Here is a 17856-nt window from a genome sequence, read left to right as displayed (position 1 = left end):
CAGGATTTCCTCTCCACCGGCTTATACTTTCATTAAAAACACACAGAAAGAAAGATCAGCAGAGGCTTGAGTGGTCAGGAAGGTTTCAGAAATGAAAACAAAATCAGGACTTCCTTCGTGATCCAGTGGTTAAATATCCACCTTCCAATGTAGGCAACATAGATTCGATCCCTGGTGGGGCAACTAAGATACCCCATGCCAAGGGGCAGCTAAGCCCAGGAGCCGCAACAACCGAGCCCAGCTGTTCTAGAGCCAGTGCCCCAACTAGAGAAATGGTGAGCACCCCAGTGACGACCCAGCGCAGCAAAAAGCCAAAAACAAACCCCCCAAAACGAAGATAAAATTTAGGTAGACCTTGGAGTCTTTAGAAGATTTGGATTGGCAGGAAGAGAAGAGGGAAAGAAAGGGGATTTCAGACAAAAGGCAAGGTTGGGGTCAGAATAAGCATGACTCATTTCAGCCTTGGTGATGAAGAGTATTTGCCTTGGGAAAGGAATGGAGATAAAACCGAATAGGTAGGGTAGGGCTAGAGCATTGAATGCCGCAAGAAGGAGGGGGCTACAAGCAGAAGGGAGAGGCAAGACTAAGCAATGTTTAAAGTTTCCAGCAAACTGGGATCAAAAGGAAGAAGAAAGAGCCTTTTTAACAACACTCCCCCCCCCCCCCCAAGCCCCGCCCTCCAAAAGCAACGAAGATTCTGGTCATGATGAATGTGACTTTGCAGCCGGTGTCCTTCTCAGGCGCCTGGGACGGTGGGTGACGGTGCTCACGGGGCACCGCCAGGGCAAGGGAGGGCGCCAGAACGCGGGTGCCACTTTCCTGCATGTGTTTTGAGATCTGGACTGACAAGACAAGCTGGATAATTTTGCCCAGTTACGTATTGAATTCTCTCCTCTGCGGTACAGGATCCCCTTGAAGCGCGACAGCTGCAATGACTTCCAGATGTTCGCCTCCTCTCTTCTGCAGACCAGGATGGATGTGGTCAACTCCGCGATGGAAACCAAAAACCCGGCCAGATGTACCATGTCAGTGTCAGCAGCGCACACATCTGGCTTCAATACCGGCAGCGATAACCAGAACAAATGGCTGTTATTCCCGCCGTATTCGGCTAGTCAGCATCCCCCAGTTAAAAGGCGGTGGGGGCGGGACGGGGCGCACTGCCCCGGGAAGGGTGCGGGCCCCGGGCAGCGGGTCCAGCTTTGCTTTGCTGGAACCTCAGCGGCCACCGGCAGGCGCGGCCCTGGCGGCCAGGCGGTGCGTCCCCGCGAGGAGGGTGTCCGGGCGGGTGGGCTGCGGGGACCCGCTCTCCGAAGATCGCTCCTCGGAGGCGGCGGCCGGGCCGCCCAGGCCTCCTGAGCTGGTGCAGTGTGCAGGGCCAACCGCGCAGGTTTTCCCGTCTCCTCGAGGGCAGGAGACCCGGGCGGCTCCTTCCTCCCGCCATCACCATCGGCCGGGCCTGGAGGCCAGAACGCAGACCCGCAGGGAGTGTTTGGGACCGGCATCGAGGGCCGAGGGGGCCTGAAGCGGCGGCCCAACGCCCGGATCCCGGCTCGCGGCCCAGCGCCCTCGCAGGAGCCCGGCGTGGCGGACGGAGCTGCCACCGGCCGTGAGCGCGGGGCGGACGGGATGCGAGCTCGGGGTGGCCGGGCCGCTCCGGAAGGGATGCGGCGGCCCGCGGTCCGAGCCCGAGCAGGATGCAGGGTGTTAGGCCCGCGGCCCTCCCGCCGCCGCCTCCAGCTTCGCTCAGCTGTTGATCCTCCCGAATCCGTGACCTGGACTCACCACAGTCGCCACGCATGAGCAAATCGTAGCTGTTATTATTCCAATGTCGTATTTTCTAAAATCAAAACATTGGGCAACGGATGTTCTGAAATCAGGACAGAGTTTAAATTCTGGCCTTCCTGGGGAGGCGGGTGCCCGCGCCCCTGTCTGCGGTCCCCAAGCAGCTGGGGATGGGGAGGACGCCGTGCCAGGAGGCTTTTGAGCCAATGCCCCCCTCCTCTAGTAATTATAATTGACTCTCTTATTTACTTACAACAGATACAGTTTCTGAAAAACTCTTAATTTAGCACCAAAACTTGAATTTGAGTTCTGGTTCTGATGCCAACCAGACAGGTATTGTGAGCAATATCTTGTTTCTTCTTTTATAAATTGGAGTTATATACTCTAACTTATATATATATATGCTTCCCAGGTGGAGCTAGTGGTAAAGAACCACCTGCCAATTCAGGAGACAGAAGAGAGGCAGGTTCTTATAACCTGGATTACAAAAATCCCCTGGAGGAGGGCATGACAAACCATGGCAAACCTCTCCCATTCTTGCCCGGAGAATCCCCATGGACAGAGGAGCCTGGTGGGCTACAGTCCATAGGATGGCAAAGAGTCAGACATAACTGAATCGACTTAGCACGTATATATATGTGTGTGTGGGTGTGTAGTCTCTCAGTCATGTCCGGCTCTTTGCAACCCCGTGGACTGTAGCCTGCCAGGCTCCTCTGTCCATGGGAGTTTCCAGGCAAGAATACTGGAGTGGGTTGCCATTTCCTTCTCCAGGGGATCTTCCCCACCCAGGGATTGAACCTGGGTCTCCTGCATTGCAGGTGGACTCTTGACCAACTGAGCCACCGGAAGACCCAAGGTCACATAGTAGACAGACAAGTAGTGTTTTCTTTCTTACTTTGGTTTGGCTTGGATTGACATGTAATTGGGTTTTAATCAGTCACCTCAGTATGGGTTTGCAATGCATCCTTCTGTCTACCTTCAGTTTTAAGGTCAGAGTTGTTTATTCAGCTGAGGAGGGAGTTTCATGATAGGGGCTCTGGATAAAGCCGAGCTTTACAGGGGCTGACTGTAAAGCCGCTAGAATGCCACCTCAGAAGCTTCCTTGGACTCAGCCCACAGAATTTCCATGAAGTCTGCTGCTCCCCTTTTTGGGTCTATAGCCCAGGACAAATATCTTTGCCCTGACTTATTTAATCTCTCCCCTTCTCTGGCTCTCTTCCTTTCTGCTGGTACTTTCCCCAAGAATACCATCCTTTTGTTTCAACTTCTTGTGGAAACTTTCTTTGTCTCTAAGTTTCCCAGTTCCTAGCTCTATTGCATGTTTTACCCATTAGGGACTTTTTGACCTTCTCTTCTGGGTCATTCTCTCCGTTTGCTAAGGTAACTTAGCCAGCCTCATTCTTTCTGTCATCTTTCTTTTAAAAAAATTGTTTTGATCAAAGTGCTGTTTCAAGATTTGAAAAGCCAAACCTGAGTGCTGGGTCTGTAACAACAATAACAAGAGAAGCAGCGGTTCTTCGACCACTCCCACCTCCTGATCAGAAGCAATCACTTTAGACTCTCATCTGTTTCTTCTTGGGATTTATGTCCTTTAAAATAACATGCTTAGCTTGTATTTCTCAGTTTATTGATTTTTAGGTCTAGTCTCTTGTCTTCCTACCACAGAAAGTGAGACTAGGTAGCATAGTAATGAATGCATGCTCTCTGGAGAGAAATTACCTGGTTTAAACTCCAAGTACAATACATACTAATTTTGTAAACTTATGCAAGTTGCTTAACTGCTGTGTGCCTCAGTTTTCCAGTGTGTAATGTACATGATAATAGTATTTACCTCCTAGAATATATATGAAGATTAAAAGTTGAATATATAAAGAGCTTAGAATAATTTCTGGCACACAGTATAATATACATAGCTATATAAATGTTATGTTTATCATCATTGAACTGTCTGGCACACCTTTTTCCTCTGCTCATTCTCCCAATATAGTTACCTCACCATTTTTGGTTAGATCAATACTAAGTATTTACATTATGACTTTATAAATATTATTCCCAGCTAAGCCACATAGAATCATATAATTATGTTTCCTTTCTCATTCAACCTTTTCTTTTCCCCGGAATTAATGATTTTCTATCTTTTTTTGTATTCCGTTTAGTGTTCTGTGTACCTATTATTAATGCATCCACAAAATCTCCTGTCAATACATTCAAATACAGGTATTCTCCTCTTGGGTTTGTTATTTTCCTTGGCAACTCTCCTGGAGCTTTTGCAGCTCTCCTGTTCCCATCTGGACTGGTCACTCTGCAGCCTGAGTCATAGTTCTGGTCTGTGGTTGGGACATTCTGCATGCATGCTCAGTAGAGACTCCATGGACCGTAGGCCTCCAGGCTCCTCTGTCCATGGGATTTCCCAGGCAAAAATACTGGAGCAGGTTGCCATGCCCTCCTCCAGGGGATCCTCCCAACCCAAGGATCGAACCCCAGTCTCCTGCATCTCCTGCGTTGGCAGGGCTTCCCAGGTGGTTTAGTGGTAAAGAGTCTGCCTGGTAAAGAATTCAGGGGATTTTAGGGCATTATTCTTTTCTGTGTGATCAAAGTTTGATTGCAAGCACTTTCATGTTCCAGTTCCCCAGAGGGAAAAAGTGTGGAGGTTTTTTATGGAAAGGCCAGGAAGTGGCAATACGTTGCCTAACCTGACCCTACCAGCATCACTTGAGAACATCACAAGTTCTCAAGTGATGCTGGTAGGATCACCCTGCAAGGCCCACTGCTGTCAGAGGTGACAGAGGATCAAGACAGAAAGAATAAGGCTCCCTGAATGACTAAGTGGAGCAGAGTTGCCCTGCAGACCTGGAGAACTAACCTGAGACCGTTCTGTGAGGAAGAAGGAAAAAAGCTTGTCTTCGTTAGCCATTAAATTCTTTTTGAATCTCTTTTTGAGTCTCCTATCACCACTTCTTGCTTTCCTTTTCTTACTCTCCTGTTATATCAAAGCACATCCACCAAAAGTTTTCTGAGAAAAGAAGGTGAATGTCTTGAGACACTGAATGTCTGAAACTGTTTTTAAAAGAGTGAACTTGATTTATAGTTTAGTTGGGTAGAGAGTTCAGGGTTCAAACCATTTCCTTCAGAACTTCTTTATTGTCTTCAATAGCTATTTTGATTCTCGAGTTTTTTAAAGTGACTTTGAAATTGTTCTTTTTAGCAACGTTTATGAATTTTTAAAAATTTCTGATGTGAAATTTTAGAATTACATGTTTGGGCATGTCTTTTCTCACTTACTGTCCTGTCCTTCAGTTCAGACTCAGTATTAATTTTTGAATGATTTCCTCCTGTTTGTTTTCTTGTTTCACACTTTGTAGCATGTCTCAAACCACTGTCTCAAAATTTCCTAACCTTTACATCTTCTGTAGCTTTTTCTTTTTGTTCCATTTTCTGGAAGGTGAAAAGTTGATGTTTTTTTTTATCATATATTTAACTGCTTGAGGCATTTTCTTGCTTTGTAAGTCTTTAAAAAAATATCTTTTGGCAATGAAGCATGTGGGATCTTAGTCTCTCCTCCCCCAGACCCCCCCAAAAAACTGAATCCATGCCCTCTGCATTGGGAACATGAAGTCTTGACCACTACACCAACAGGGACCTCCTGAGACTCTGTTATTCTAATTTCAAGGATGCAGTATTTTCTCTTTTTTAGAGACTTTCTTTTGTGTCCTGCCTTGTTTTTTTCCTGAGTTCTTCTTTTTGGCTAGTTTGTTTTGTTTTGGTGTGTTTCTTGTTAGGAGCCTTTCTCAAATGTCTATTGCTTTTTTTTTCTGCATGGTGGGAGGGTGCTTGTCTCTCCATACAGGGAGAGGCTTCACCATAGCTTATGCAGGAAACTGACGTTTCCTTAGGGGAAACTCCCTAGTCTTTTCTCTTGGATCTGTGAGTGTTTCATAGAATTTTCTAGCCTCCTGTCTGGGGTGGAGGTGGGGCAATGCCTGAGCTTTTGCTGCCAGCATTCTGGGAGTTGAGCTGGGGAAAGGGCTGGGAAACTTACCTTTCAGCAGGTGATGTCAACTTTCACTTAAATACGCTCCTTTCACTAGGCTGCCTCGCCCTGCCCTCAGCAGTACCTGATGTTCCTGAAAGAGAACTGATCTGGTTCAGCTTCTCTTGAGGGTAAATCTGCTTCTCAGGCTCAAAGAGGGGCTTTGGAGTGTCCAGATGGCTTCTTTAAGGTCAGTCATTCATTTTAAGTCATAGCATAGATGTTAGTTTTCTCTAGGCCACTAAGTCAGTTATCACTTGCCTGGTCTGCCTCTCTGTGTTCAGAATTTTGATCACATCTTTTGGTTGTTGTCATCCTCTTCCACTCTCTTCTTCATTGTGGATTTATGCTTCTTCTTCTTCTTCTTTTTTTTTTTTAGTTCTTTAATGTCATTTTAGTGGATTTCAGAAAGGAACAGACATAATAAACATCTGCCCATCTTTTATTTAAGGCCTCTATTCTTTTAAGTAAAAATGAAAACATTGGAATATTTTAATCACTCAAATTATATTAGTAATTGTATTAGTGTGGGAGAATTGTATTTTTCTTCTCTTTTCCCAACTTTCTGTAATGTGTTTATATTCTTTTGAGAATGTTTTAATTGCATTTCTTTTGATCTAGTTCTGGGAATTTGTCCCAGGGTAACAACCAAAAATGTGTGCAAGAAAGCTCTATGAGGTGGTTCCTCACTGGGTGTTTATAATGTCAAACAATGGAAACAAGCTAATTGTCTGACAATAGGAGGTTGTTTAAACACTTCAGGGTACATTCATGTAATGGCATACTTGGAACCCATTAAAAATGATGTTGTGGGAGACTAATGATGTGTAAAAATGTTCATAATGCATCAGAAGTTTAACAACAAATACCAAAACAGTATGTAAGGTATGTGTGTGTGCGCCCTTGCTCAGTTATGTCCGACTCTTTGCGACCCCCATGGACAGAGGAGCCTGGCGATTCCCCAGGCAAGAAGAGTACTTGAGTGTGCTGCCATTTCCTCCTCCAGGGAATCTTCCTGACCCAGGGATCGAACCCATGTCTCTTACGTCTCCAGCATTATAGGTGAATTCTTTACTGCTGAGCCGCCAGGGAAGCCCATGTAAAGTATGGTTCTTTTTTTTCTAAAAAGAGTTTGTGAATGTACGTATACATTAGCACTATGGCAATGATCTATGTATATATAACAATGCTTATAATAATAGTATTATTGAGCACTTACTGCTTGGCTGCTAATATTCTGAGCCTGTTAGGTAGATTGTCTTAGTTCATTCTCATAACGCTTATATATGAGGTTAATATTATTCCTTTTTTCATTTTACTGATGAAAAAGCTGAAGCCTAGAGAGTTCATTATAATTGACCAGGGGCACACAGAGCTGTTATTCACACCTAAACCTGCTGACCCCAGAGTCTATCTGCTTGATCATCATCATTATGTAACGAAATATTAAAAGACATGTCAAGTGAGTTTTATTTTCTTTGTGTGTTTAAGGAGTGAGGAAAAGGCTGAAGAAATAAGAAGGGGGTTGAAAAGGTTGAACTTCGTTGCAGTGTTTCCTTTGCAAATGATCAGTGGAAAAACACCTCTCTCCCCATTGGTTAGATTTTGTTTGTGACATCTGGGATTTAAACAGCTGTCTCTAATATATGTTTAGGGACAGAACTTCTCTGTGCTTATTGCATACCATTAGATGATAAGTCGTTTGAGGGCATAAGCCATCTACTTTAGGTCAGATTCTATTAGAAAGCAAACCCTGCAGGTCAAAAGCACAAAACAGTATCACCTCACTCTGTTAGAATGGCTGTCATGAAAAAGACCAGAGATAAGTGTTGTCGAGGGTGTGGATGAGCGGGAACTGTTTGTTTAGTGCTGGTGGTTACTGTAGCCATCATGGAAAATAGTATGGAGAGTCTTCAAAGAACTAAGAATAGAACTACCAAGTTTGATCCCTGGGTCGGGAAGATCCCCTGGAGAAGAAAATGGCAACCCACTCGAGCATTCTTGCCTGGAAAATCCCATAGACGGAGGAGCCTGCAGCACAGCGGGCTACAGTCCATAGGGTCGCAAAGAGTTGGACACGACTGAGCGACTTCACTTTCATATGACCCAACAGTTCTACTTCAGGATGGCTATCTGAAAGAAATAAAACCACTACTCGCATCCCCGTGTTTGCTGTGGCATTACTCACAAAGGCATGGAGACCACCTAAGCGTCCACCGTCAGGTGAGTGGACAAGAAGGTGTGGCACATGTATACAGTGGGATACTATTCAGCCATGAGAATGAAATCTTGCCATCTGCAGCAACGGGGATGGACTTGGGGGGCTTTATGCTAAGTGAAATAAGTCAGACAGAAAAAGACAAATACTGTTTGGTCTTACTTACATGTAGACTCTGAAAAAGCCAAACTCACAGAAGCAGAGAAAGAATGGTGAGCGGCTGAGAGAAATGAGGTGTTGGTCAAAGGGTACAGACCTTCAGTTATGAGGTGAATAAGTTTAGGGATCTAAGGTACAGCTTGTTGCCTACTGCTCACAGCCCTGTACACTTGAAAATTGCCACAAGTAGGGCTTTGAGAGGGAGGGCAGTCAGGGGGAGGGAATTAAGGAGAACAAACTATTATGCATAAAAGAAACTGTAAGGATATATTGCACAATATGGGGAATATAGCAAATATTTTATAATAGCTATAAATGGAGCACAGCCTTTAAAAATTGTGAATCTGTATATTGAAAACCTACAATTTATATAAATTACACTTCAGTTTTTTTTTAAGTAGTGCTTTAGTGTTCTCACCATAACAATAACATGAAAATTATGCGACATGAAAGATGTGTTAACCAACCTCACTGTGGTAACCATTTTACAGTGCCTAGGTGTTCCAATCATCACGTTGCACACATTAAAATCACACAAGGTTGTATGTCAATTATATCTCAAGAAAGCTGGAAAAAGAAAAAGAAGAAGGCAGATCCTGTAACAAGAAAACCAAGTCACAAAAAGACAAGAAAGCACCTCTTATTTGGGGAATATACTGTTGGCCAAAGTTCCAGAATTTACTTAGTTACAGTAGAATTTGGCTTGCTTTCTCTTTTTAAAAAAAATTTATTTAGCTGCACCAGGTCTTAGTGTGGCATGTGAGCTCTTAGTTGTGGCACGTGGGATCTAGTTCCTGAGCAGGAATGGAACCTGGGCCCCCTGCATTGGGAGCTTGGCGTCTTAGCCACTGGACCACCAAGGAAGTCCCATGGCTTTCCTTTGGTGTGTGTTTTTCTATCACACCTAGTACCGAGTGGTTTATGGGCTCTCAGGAAAGGCTCTTGGCCTGCTAATTAGTTGTCCTAACTAATAATCTGAGAAACCAATGCCCCTGTGCCCACTTCCTCCCCCTAAGGTTTCCACGTGGAGTCTCAGACTCGGGAAGCTGGGTTCACTACCCCTGTGGTGCTTTAGTCCCGGACGGGCCCCCCCGGGAACGCCCGTGAGAGGCTGGTACCTGCAGTCCTCTCAGCCCACTCTGCAGGTCCAGCCCGAGTCTGATGAAAGGTCCTCCTGATTTATGGAGCCCCTGTCCCTGCCCTCCCATCGTCACCCTGTGCTGCTTGAACTAGGTCATTACGATGCAGCAGGTGTTCAATACTGTGTTGCCATAAAACGAAAGGGGCTTAAAGTGTCCAGTGATAATGCGTTCCTATATCAGAGTATTTATAAAAGAGTCAAGATCGTCTGGTTTGGCCCCAGTCCCAATATATGCTCTTCTCCAGATTCCACACATTAAAAAAAAATGTGTTTTTTATGTTCATTCTTTCTTTCTTTTTTAAATGTCCCTTCTGCACTGGTTGCCTCTGATTAATATCCCTGTGCTCTCTTAGACCCTGAAAGTGGTGTAGTTTTGCCAGGACACTTTAACAATAAGGTGATTTACGGAGCAATTCATTGGAGCCAGGGGGCGATGTAATGTAACAAAGCATTTTTCACGGGCCTTCTCCCTCAGTCCCCACAAAGGCAAAACCCACTGGTAGGAGAAGCTGAGGCGCAGACAGCACAGGAACCAAGGTTCCTTCACTGAAAGAACAAAAGACACACGTTTCTGAAGGCCATTTTGAATAAGCCAGCATGGCGAGGACCCATTTACCCCAGGTGACCCCAAGCGGGCAGGGATAGGGGGGAGCTGTTGTTCTTTTCACTGGGATTTCAGACCAAGATGTTGCTGTTGCTTCTTAGATAGGTCCTCAGCAGACGGCAGTTGGTGGCACCACTACCTTATTTCACCAGGACCGGGTTGAATACAGCTTCCCTCCCTCATCGCCGACTCTCATCTGATCCGCTGCTGATGTGCAGAATAGAATCAAATCCGTAGGACCCACTGGTGTGTGCTGATGACACGGCACAGGGCAAGTGCCCTTCCGCTCTGCAGAGCAGACCTGCAGCCCGTCTCAGAGCCCTGTTACGAATCACCAGGAGGTGTAAAGGGAATTTCCGCTTGTTAGGGATCACTTCCTCCTGCAACATCGCTGCTCGCCTGGCGGAATGCGCGCAACCAGCCTGGGTTGTACAGAAATGAGGCTTCCAACAGCCTCGTGAGTTTTAGCTCAGTGCAACAGAGGCTTGATCGTTAACCCTAGTAAATGCCGCGGGAGGTCTCTGAGGCCCGGTCGGAGAACCTGTCTCCTTGCTCCAGCTGGGCTCAGCAGCCGCTCCTGGAGTTCTGCTCCACACTTGATGGGATGACTCATCCAACCAAGTTTTTTCCTTGCTGACTCCTTGACTTCCCAGACCATAAAAAGGAGGATTTGAGGAGAGCCTCTAAATCAGTCAGTCAGTGACTAACTCTTGGTTAAACAACTACCCTGTGTCTAGCATCAGACTTGCTGCTATGGCCCCTTACAGATAAAAAGGAGACATGGTCCCTTCTCATCAGACGCCTATAGCTTAGTGGGGGAAACCAGATAAGCACCTGTAATGATAAAAAGAAAATGATAAAGTGTGAGCTGTATGGTGTTGAGTTTAAATGCAACTGAAGTTTGGACGGTTTGTATACATTAGGTTCATGGGCAGGAAAGGGGTGGAAATACTGGAAGTCAAAATGCAGGCAACTTAAAGTTCACAAAATTTTCTACATTGTAATAAGGTTGGGAAGAGCAAGTGAAGAGAGGGTGTTGTGGGCTGAATTGTTTTTCCTTCTGGCTGTTTAACAGGTGTCGTCTGGGATGAGGGGCTCGCCAGAAATTTCATCATGTGGTACCCATCCTCCAACACGGCCCCAGGGACCACTGCCTCCCCATGTTCATAGCCTCACATGGCTCTCTCTCACACTGTCCCAGGGCTGGTCTCAGTGACCAGTAGAAAATGGTATAGGTAATGCTATGCTACTTTTGAGATTGTTGTTCATTCGCTAAGTCGTGTCCGACTCTTTGAGACCCCGTGGACTGTAGTCTATGGACTTCTCCAGGCCAGAATACTGGAGTGAGTTAGCTGTTCCCTTTTCCAGGGAATCTTCCCAACCCAGGTATCGAACCCAGGCCTCCTACTTAGAAAGTGGATTCTTTACCAGCTGAGCCATTAGGGAAACCCTAGTGAGCCAGAACCATCCAGTTAAGCTGCAGCTGGCTTCCAGACCTGCAGGAACTATGTGAAAAAGCACATATTTGTTGCTTTAAGCCACTACCACTGAGCACCGTCCCCTTCTGGGCCAAATCTAACTCTGTACTCCAGCCTTCAGCTTAGCCTGTGCTTTGTCCAGGCTCAGCAGAACCAGGGCACCTGATGGCAACGCTCTTCTTCCCAGAACCAAATGAGTGACAGCTTTTTCCATTTCCAGATTGTGAGAACTCCTCTCAGAGATTGAATTGGCCTTGGCCACTGCTCTGGGTTTGCCAGAGACCCCTCCCCCCCGGCTGTGGGTACATTAAACAGTGCCATTGAATATCATGTAAGCCCAGGTCTGCAGCCTGCTGATCGGATGTAAACTGCCGCCTTCCCTGTGGTTTGTGAAAGCCACCAGCCAGAAAAACATCTGCAAAGAATGCCGCCCCGCACCCCCCCGCCCCCCGCCTCACCACAGTGGACCAAGAGATGAGATGCTCACCCTGAGATCTTCCAGGGGCTTTTGCAGTGGAGAGAATGGTTTGAGTTGGGAATCATGAAGCTGCCCACAGACATGATGGTGAAATCTCACCATTGGCAAAACACCTATCACACCCACGGTTTTCTCTTGGTCAAAACTGGGAGGCAATGATATTCTTATGAACTGAGACATTGCAGACACTGAGGGCAAACACTGTCAAACTGAGGACTGGTCCGACGTTGGGAAGATGGTAAAGAACCGGGTTGGGAAACCCTAGTGTCCCACAGGGGAGGTACAGAAGCAGTGGTCTAATATCTCAGACTCTGAGTGCTTCTGGAATTTCCCTGTCTGAGTAAGCGGCAGGACTGCCCACTCAGTTTTCTGAAACCACAGGGGAGAATTGTTCTGGAGCATTCACACATCTCCATCCCTCTTCCTGTCTTATCTAGCACCTCCTATTTTCCCAACTCTTCTCCTGCCCTCTGTTCCTGCTGCAATGGCCCCTGTGGGCCTCTGTCGTTTCTTGCCCGGATTATACCTGGTGGTCATCATTATCTTTCCAAGACAAAGACCTGATAATGTAGTCCTATTGCTCAAAAACACTCACTGTCTGATGTGGTGTAATAATCAACTTAGGGACACGGAGAGACAGAGTGGTTCTAGTTTATGGAAAAAAACCAAATCGGTCATCATGGGCTTTACACACATAATCTAAAGACCTTGGCTTGAATTCTCTTTTCACCACTTATCAAATTATCTGTGTAAAATGAGATAACGATGCTTGCCTTGTAGAAGAGCCTGCCCCAAGTAATTGCTGAATGAGTGTCTGTTTTATATACAAACATGCACATCTCTTATCAGTGGTAGGAGTATTGGAGAGAGTGAATGGATGTAGCAAATGACCCTCTCTCTTTCTTTTTCCAAGATACTGAGTATTATTCCCTGTGCTATAGAGTAGGTCCTTGTTGTTCATCTGTTTTGTATCTAGTAGTGTGTATCTGTTAATCCCAAACTCCTAATTGATCCCTCCCCCCTTTCCCCTTTGGTAACCAAGTTTGTTCTCGATGTCTGTGAGTCGGTTTCAGTTTTGTAAATAAGTTTATTTCTTGTTGTTGTTCAGTTGCTAAGTTGTGTCCGACTCTTTGCGACCCCATGGACTGCAGCACGCCAGCCCTCCCTGTCCCTCACCATCTCCCAGAGTTTGCCCAAGTTCGTATTCATTGAATCAGTGATGCCATCCAGCCATCTCATCCTCTGATGCCCTTTTCTCCTTCTGCCTTCAATCTTTCCCAGAATCAGGGTCTTTTCCAATGAGTCAGCTGTTCACATCAGGTGGCCAAATTATTGGAACTTCAGCTTCAACATCAGTCCTTCCAATGAATACTCAGTTGATTTCCTTTAGGATGGACTGGTTTGATCTCCTTGCAGTCCAGAGGACTTTCAAGGGTCTTCTCCAGTACCATAGTTTGAAAGCATCAATTCTTCAGAGCTCAGTCTTCTTTATGGTCCAACTCTCACATCCATATGCGTCTACTGGAAAGACCATAGCTTTGACAATGTAGACCTTTGTTGGCAATGTGACATCTTTGATTTTTAATACACTGCCTAGGTGTGTCATACCTTTCCTTCCAAGAAGCAAGAGTCTTCTAATTTCAGGGCTGGAGTCACCATCCACAGTGATTTTGGAGCCCAAGAGGAGAAAATCTATCAGTCACAAACAGACAACTATGGTATGATTTCACCTCGGTTCAGTTCAGTGCAGTCGCTCAGTCATGTCCCATGGACCCCATGGACCGCAGCAGGCCAGGCCTCCCTGTCCATCACCAGCTCTCAGAGTTTACCCAAACCCATGTCCATTGAGTCAGTGATGTCACCCAACCATCTCATCCTCTGTCATCCCCTTCTCCTGCGTTCAATCTTTCCCAGCATCAGGATCTTTTCAGATGAGTCAGCTCTTCGCATCAGGTGGCCCAAGTATTGGAGTTTCAGCTTCAACATCAGTCCTTCTAATGAATATTCAGGACTGAATATTCACCTACATGAGGCAAATTCATAGGGACACAATGTTGGCTGCTCGGGTTAGAGAGAGGAGGGAATGTGGAGTTATGCTGTCTAATGGGTACAGAGTGTCTGTTTTACAAAATGAAAAGAGCTCTGTGGAGGAATGGTGGTGATAGTTTGCACAACCTGGATGAATGTAATGCCACTGAAAGGTAATACATTTGTAAAGCTGGCTAAGATGATACTGTCTATGTTGTTTACATCTTTACCACAATTTTTAAAAATAATAAAATAAGATTAAAAAAGGTCACTCAAGTCTTACAAGGTATTGCCCCACTCACAAAGGTGGGATCCATATATACAGGACATAATGATTAAGTATCTCCTGATAATTTCATTCAAGGAAAATCAAAATGTAAATAAAGACTATTTTTTCAAAAAGAAAAAAATCCTCAAATGTCATCCCTTCAGTGCGCACATCCTAACTATCTCTGGGACAGTGGCCGTCAAACTAGTCAGTGGTTCTTAAAGTTAAGTGTAAATAAGAGTCAACTTTCACTTTTCACTTTCATGCCTTGGAGAAGGAAATGGCAACCCACTCCAGTGTTCTTGCCTGGAGAATCCCAGGGACGGGGGAGCCTGGTGGGCTGCCATCTCTGGAGTCGCACAGAGTCGGACACGACTGAATCGACTTAGCAGCAGCAGCAGCAGATCCTTAAAAAGCTAAAAATAGAACTACTGTATGACTCAGCAATCCCTCTCTTGGGCATATAATGAGAGAAAGCCATAATTCAAAAAGATACATGCACTCCCATGTTTATTGCAGCACTATTTACAACAGCCAAGACATGGACGCAACCGAAGTGTCCATCAAAAGAAGAATGGATAAAGAAGAGGCGGTACAGACACGTGATGAAATATTGCTCGGGCATAAAAAGGAGCAAAACAGTGCCATTTGCAGCAGCATGGAGGGACCTAGAGATTGTCCGAGTGATATAAGTCAGATGGAGAAGGAGAAATAGCATATGGTATCCCTTACATGTAGAATCTAAAAAAAAAAGGATACAAATGAACTTATTTACAAAACAGAAGTAGAGTCATGCGTATAGAGAACAAATTTATGGTTACCATGGGATGGTAGGGAAGGATAAACTGGGAGATTGGGATTGATGAATACACACTACTAAATATAAAATAGGTAACTAGAAAGAATACCCTACTGTACAGCATGGGGAAATGCTACTCAATACTCTATAATGACCTATATGGGAAAAGAATCTAAAAAAAAAGGTGGATGTATGTATGTGTATAACACATTCACTTTGCTGTACACCTGAAACTCATACAACATTTTAAATAAACTATATTCAGTAAATTTAAAAAAAAAAAGAATCAACTGAGAAAGTCATTAAAATGTATCTTCTGCCTTATAATAATCTCCCTGAGATTATGATTTAGAAGTTCAAGGGTGAGATCTAGGAATCTAATTTGTAACGAGTCTGAGTCTGATACAGATGATCTGTGCGCAGCCAGGATGGTCCTTCCCTGGGTGCCTGTGGCCCCTTGGATGTACCTATCAGAGCCCCTCACAGTGTCCTGAGGCTTCTGTCCCTGCCTCTGGCTCCTTTCCTGGGGAGGGGTCCCACCTCAGCTGCCTGGAATCCCCCGCACCCACCACAGAGCCTGCCATATGCCAGACACTGGATACTTAAGTCTGATGAATGACTCACTATCTCTCGGCCATGCTTGCAATGCCCAGTAATCAGAAGAGACTCATAGGGCATAGAAAAGACTACTCTGGAAATGAAAGGCCCTGACCTTGTCTGCAAGGAAAGCCACGGGCAGTGTCATTCCCGTTGCCTGGATGGGCTCCCTGGGCTTGGAGACTATGTCACAACCTGCAGGGGATGGGGACGCGGGGGACGGTGATTGCAGGAGGTCTGGAGGGAGAAGGAAGTGCAGGGGATTGACAGAAATAACCAAGGTCCTGAAACGCCACAGGAGAGCATGAGGGTGGCCAAAGAGGACCATTTAAGGCTGGGACAACCCTGGGAACATCCTCTGGCTCTTCTGAACACTTCCAACCAGCTACTCAAGGAAAGCATCCTCACAAGAGAGGCGGGCGGACAAGCCTGGGCAGTGTGGCCGGGCTGGGGGCCTGCCAGCACCTGGGCCGGCTGCTCAAGAAGCACAGGGGCTTTTTTGTGAGGAAACAGGAACAGAGAACAATCCTGGCAGGCAGCGTGCTCCCCTAGGCAGTCAAGAGGCTTCCCGTTTAGCCGCCCTCACTTCCCAGATGCCGGTGTGTCTGTTGGCTTCGTGCTCCTGTTAATTAAAGGAAGCATGTGTGGTTTCGGCACTGGTACCCTGGTCCCAGGGGTCTTCTCCACCGCAGTGCCGCCGCCACCGGTAGAATCCATTCGGCTCCCACCCAAAAGTCAGGCTGCATTTCCAAGCCTGGAGGTGAGACAAGTCCCATGCCCCGATGGCTAGGGCTCACATGTCAGCTCCACGTTTCTCCCGGTTTCCCTGGCCTGGCGGCTCCAGGGGCCTGCTTTGGGGGGTGGGAAGGAAACCTGCCAAAATGAACAGAAAAAGAACTCCTGGGAACCATCCACCAGCCTCCAGACCCAGGGGCTACAGGGTGATCTGCTAGTGTAACGGGCTGGAAGTCCTTCGTAATCCATCCCCTCCACTGTGCTGCACTGTCGTAACTTTATTTGAGCCTGACCTTATAAACAAATTTTTATGAAGCCAGAGTAAAGGTGCCTCAAGCAGAAGTGAGCGGGTTTCCCCAGGAGTCAGTAAAAGTTAAACCTGAGGTACCACCGTCTTCATTAAAACACCTCCAGGGAACTTCCAACGGTCCAGCCTGCTCTTCAAGCCTTCCGCCACAGGCCAGGGCAGAGGGCAGACCCACACTCACGGCCAGGGAGGGAACCAGGGCTGACCCGCTGAGAGAGACAGGCTCTGGGGTGAGCTGGAGTGGAACTCTCTCCTTTTTCAGTTCCCAAGCATCACCCTGGGGCAGGCTGGTCCAGGGGTAAGCTGCCTGGCGCCCTCAGAGGCTAGACCCCAGGGAGTTCCTTAGGACCCTGCGCTGCCCCAGCCCCTGGCAAATCCTGCAGCCCCATCCTCCTTCCTCCACCCTTTCCCATTTCCCCCACCCTGCTGACGTGCTGACATTCGCAGAGTCATCACAGAGTATGTTCATGGACACAAACACACACACACACACACACACACGCACGGAGATCTTGATCACACCTTTATAATAAGACAGGGATGGTTATTGTGCATTTACAGATTACAGAGGAGGAAATTAAGGCAGAGAAAGAGAGCAGAGCCAGAATTCAATCTCTTATTTTTTTTGGCCTCCAAGCCCAGCATTCTTTCTGCTAAACCACATTGTCTCGCCGGGCTTCCTGTTCTAATTAACTCATTTACATCAAGCTGTTTTGGACTCAGTGTGCTTTTATTTCTAAGAGTATATGCATTTTACAAGCATGTTCCAAATTTCCCCTCTTTTTCTCCTCCAACAATCTTGACGCAGACGGGATGGCTAATAACAGTTCATCATGGAATAACAGATGTTACAGGGGGATATTACTGAAGGAAAGTCACCCTTAAGACCATGCCACTCAAGCAGTAACTCCAACCCCAAATAGGAAAAAAAAAAACAAAAACTGTAGAAAACCATCCCTGAGATAGTTTTCAGCTCCCATGATGCTTTTTAAGTAGCAAAATTTGACTCTTCCGTTGGATTGTTCTTTTCAGCCCAGCTCAATCCGTTAAAAAATGAAATGAGCATGGTTTGGGATTTATACATGTATTCGGCTATATTTAAATTGGATAACCAACATGAACCTACTGTGCAGTACATGGAACTCTGCTCAATATTATGTGGCAGCCTGGTTGGGAGGAGAGTTTGTGGGGGGAGAATGGACACATGTATATGTGTGGCATGGCTGAGTCCC

The 17856-nt window shown here is 46.2% G+C and overlaps 1 long non-coding RNA gene across 1 annotated transcript; it reads left to right on the top strand.

Annotated features, from left to right (window-relative positions):
* Nucleotides 1-5797: 5797 nt before the first annotated feature.
* LOC123330161 lies at nucleotides 5798-12367 on the top strand. Its single transcript, XR_006545883.2, has 3 exons — nucleotides 5798-6002; nucleotides 7926-8035; nucleotides 11010-12367. It is a non-coding gene; the product is annotated as an uncharacterized LOC123330161 (long non-coding RNA).
* Nucleotides 12368-17856: the final 5489 nt, after the last annotated feature.

The sequence above is a fragment of the Bubalus bubalis genome, chromosome 1 (genome assembly GCF_019923935.1).
Source record: "Bubalus bubalis isolate 160015118507 breed Murrah chromosome 1, NDDB_SH_1, whole genome shotgun sequence".
Classification (NCBI taxonomy): domain Eukaryota; kingdom Metazoa; phylum Chordata; class Mammalia; order Artiodactyla; family Bovidae; genus Bubalus; species Bubalus bubalis.
This window is presented reverse-complemented; position numbering and strand designations above follow the sequence as displayed.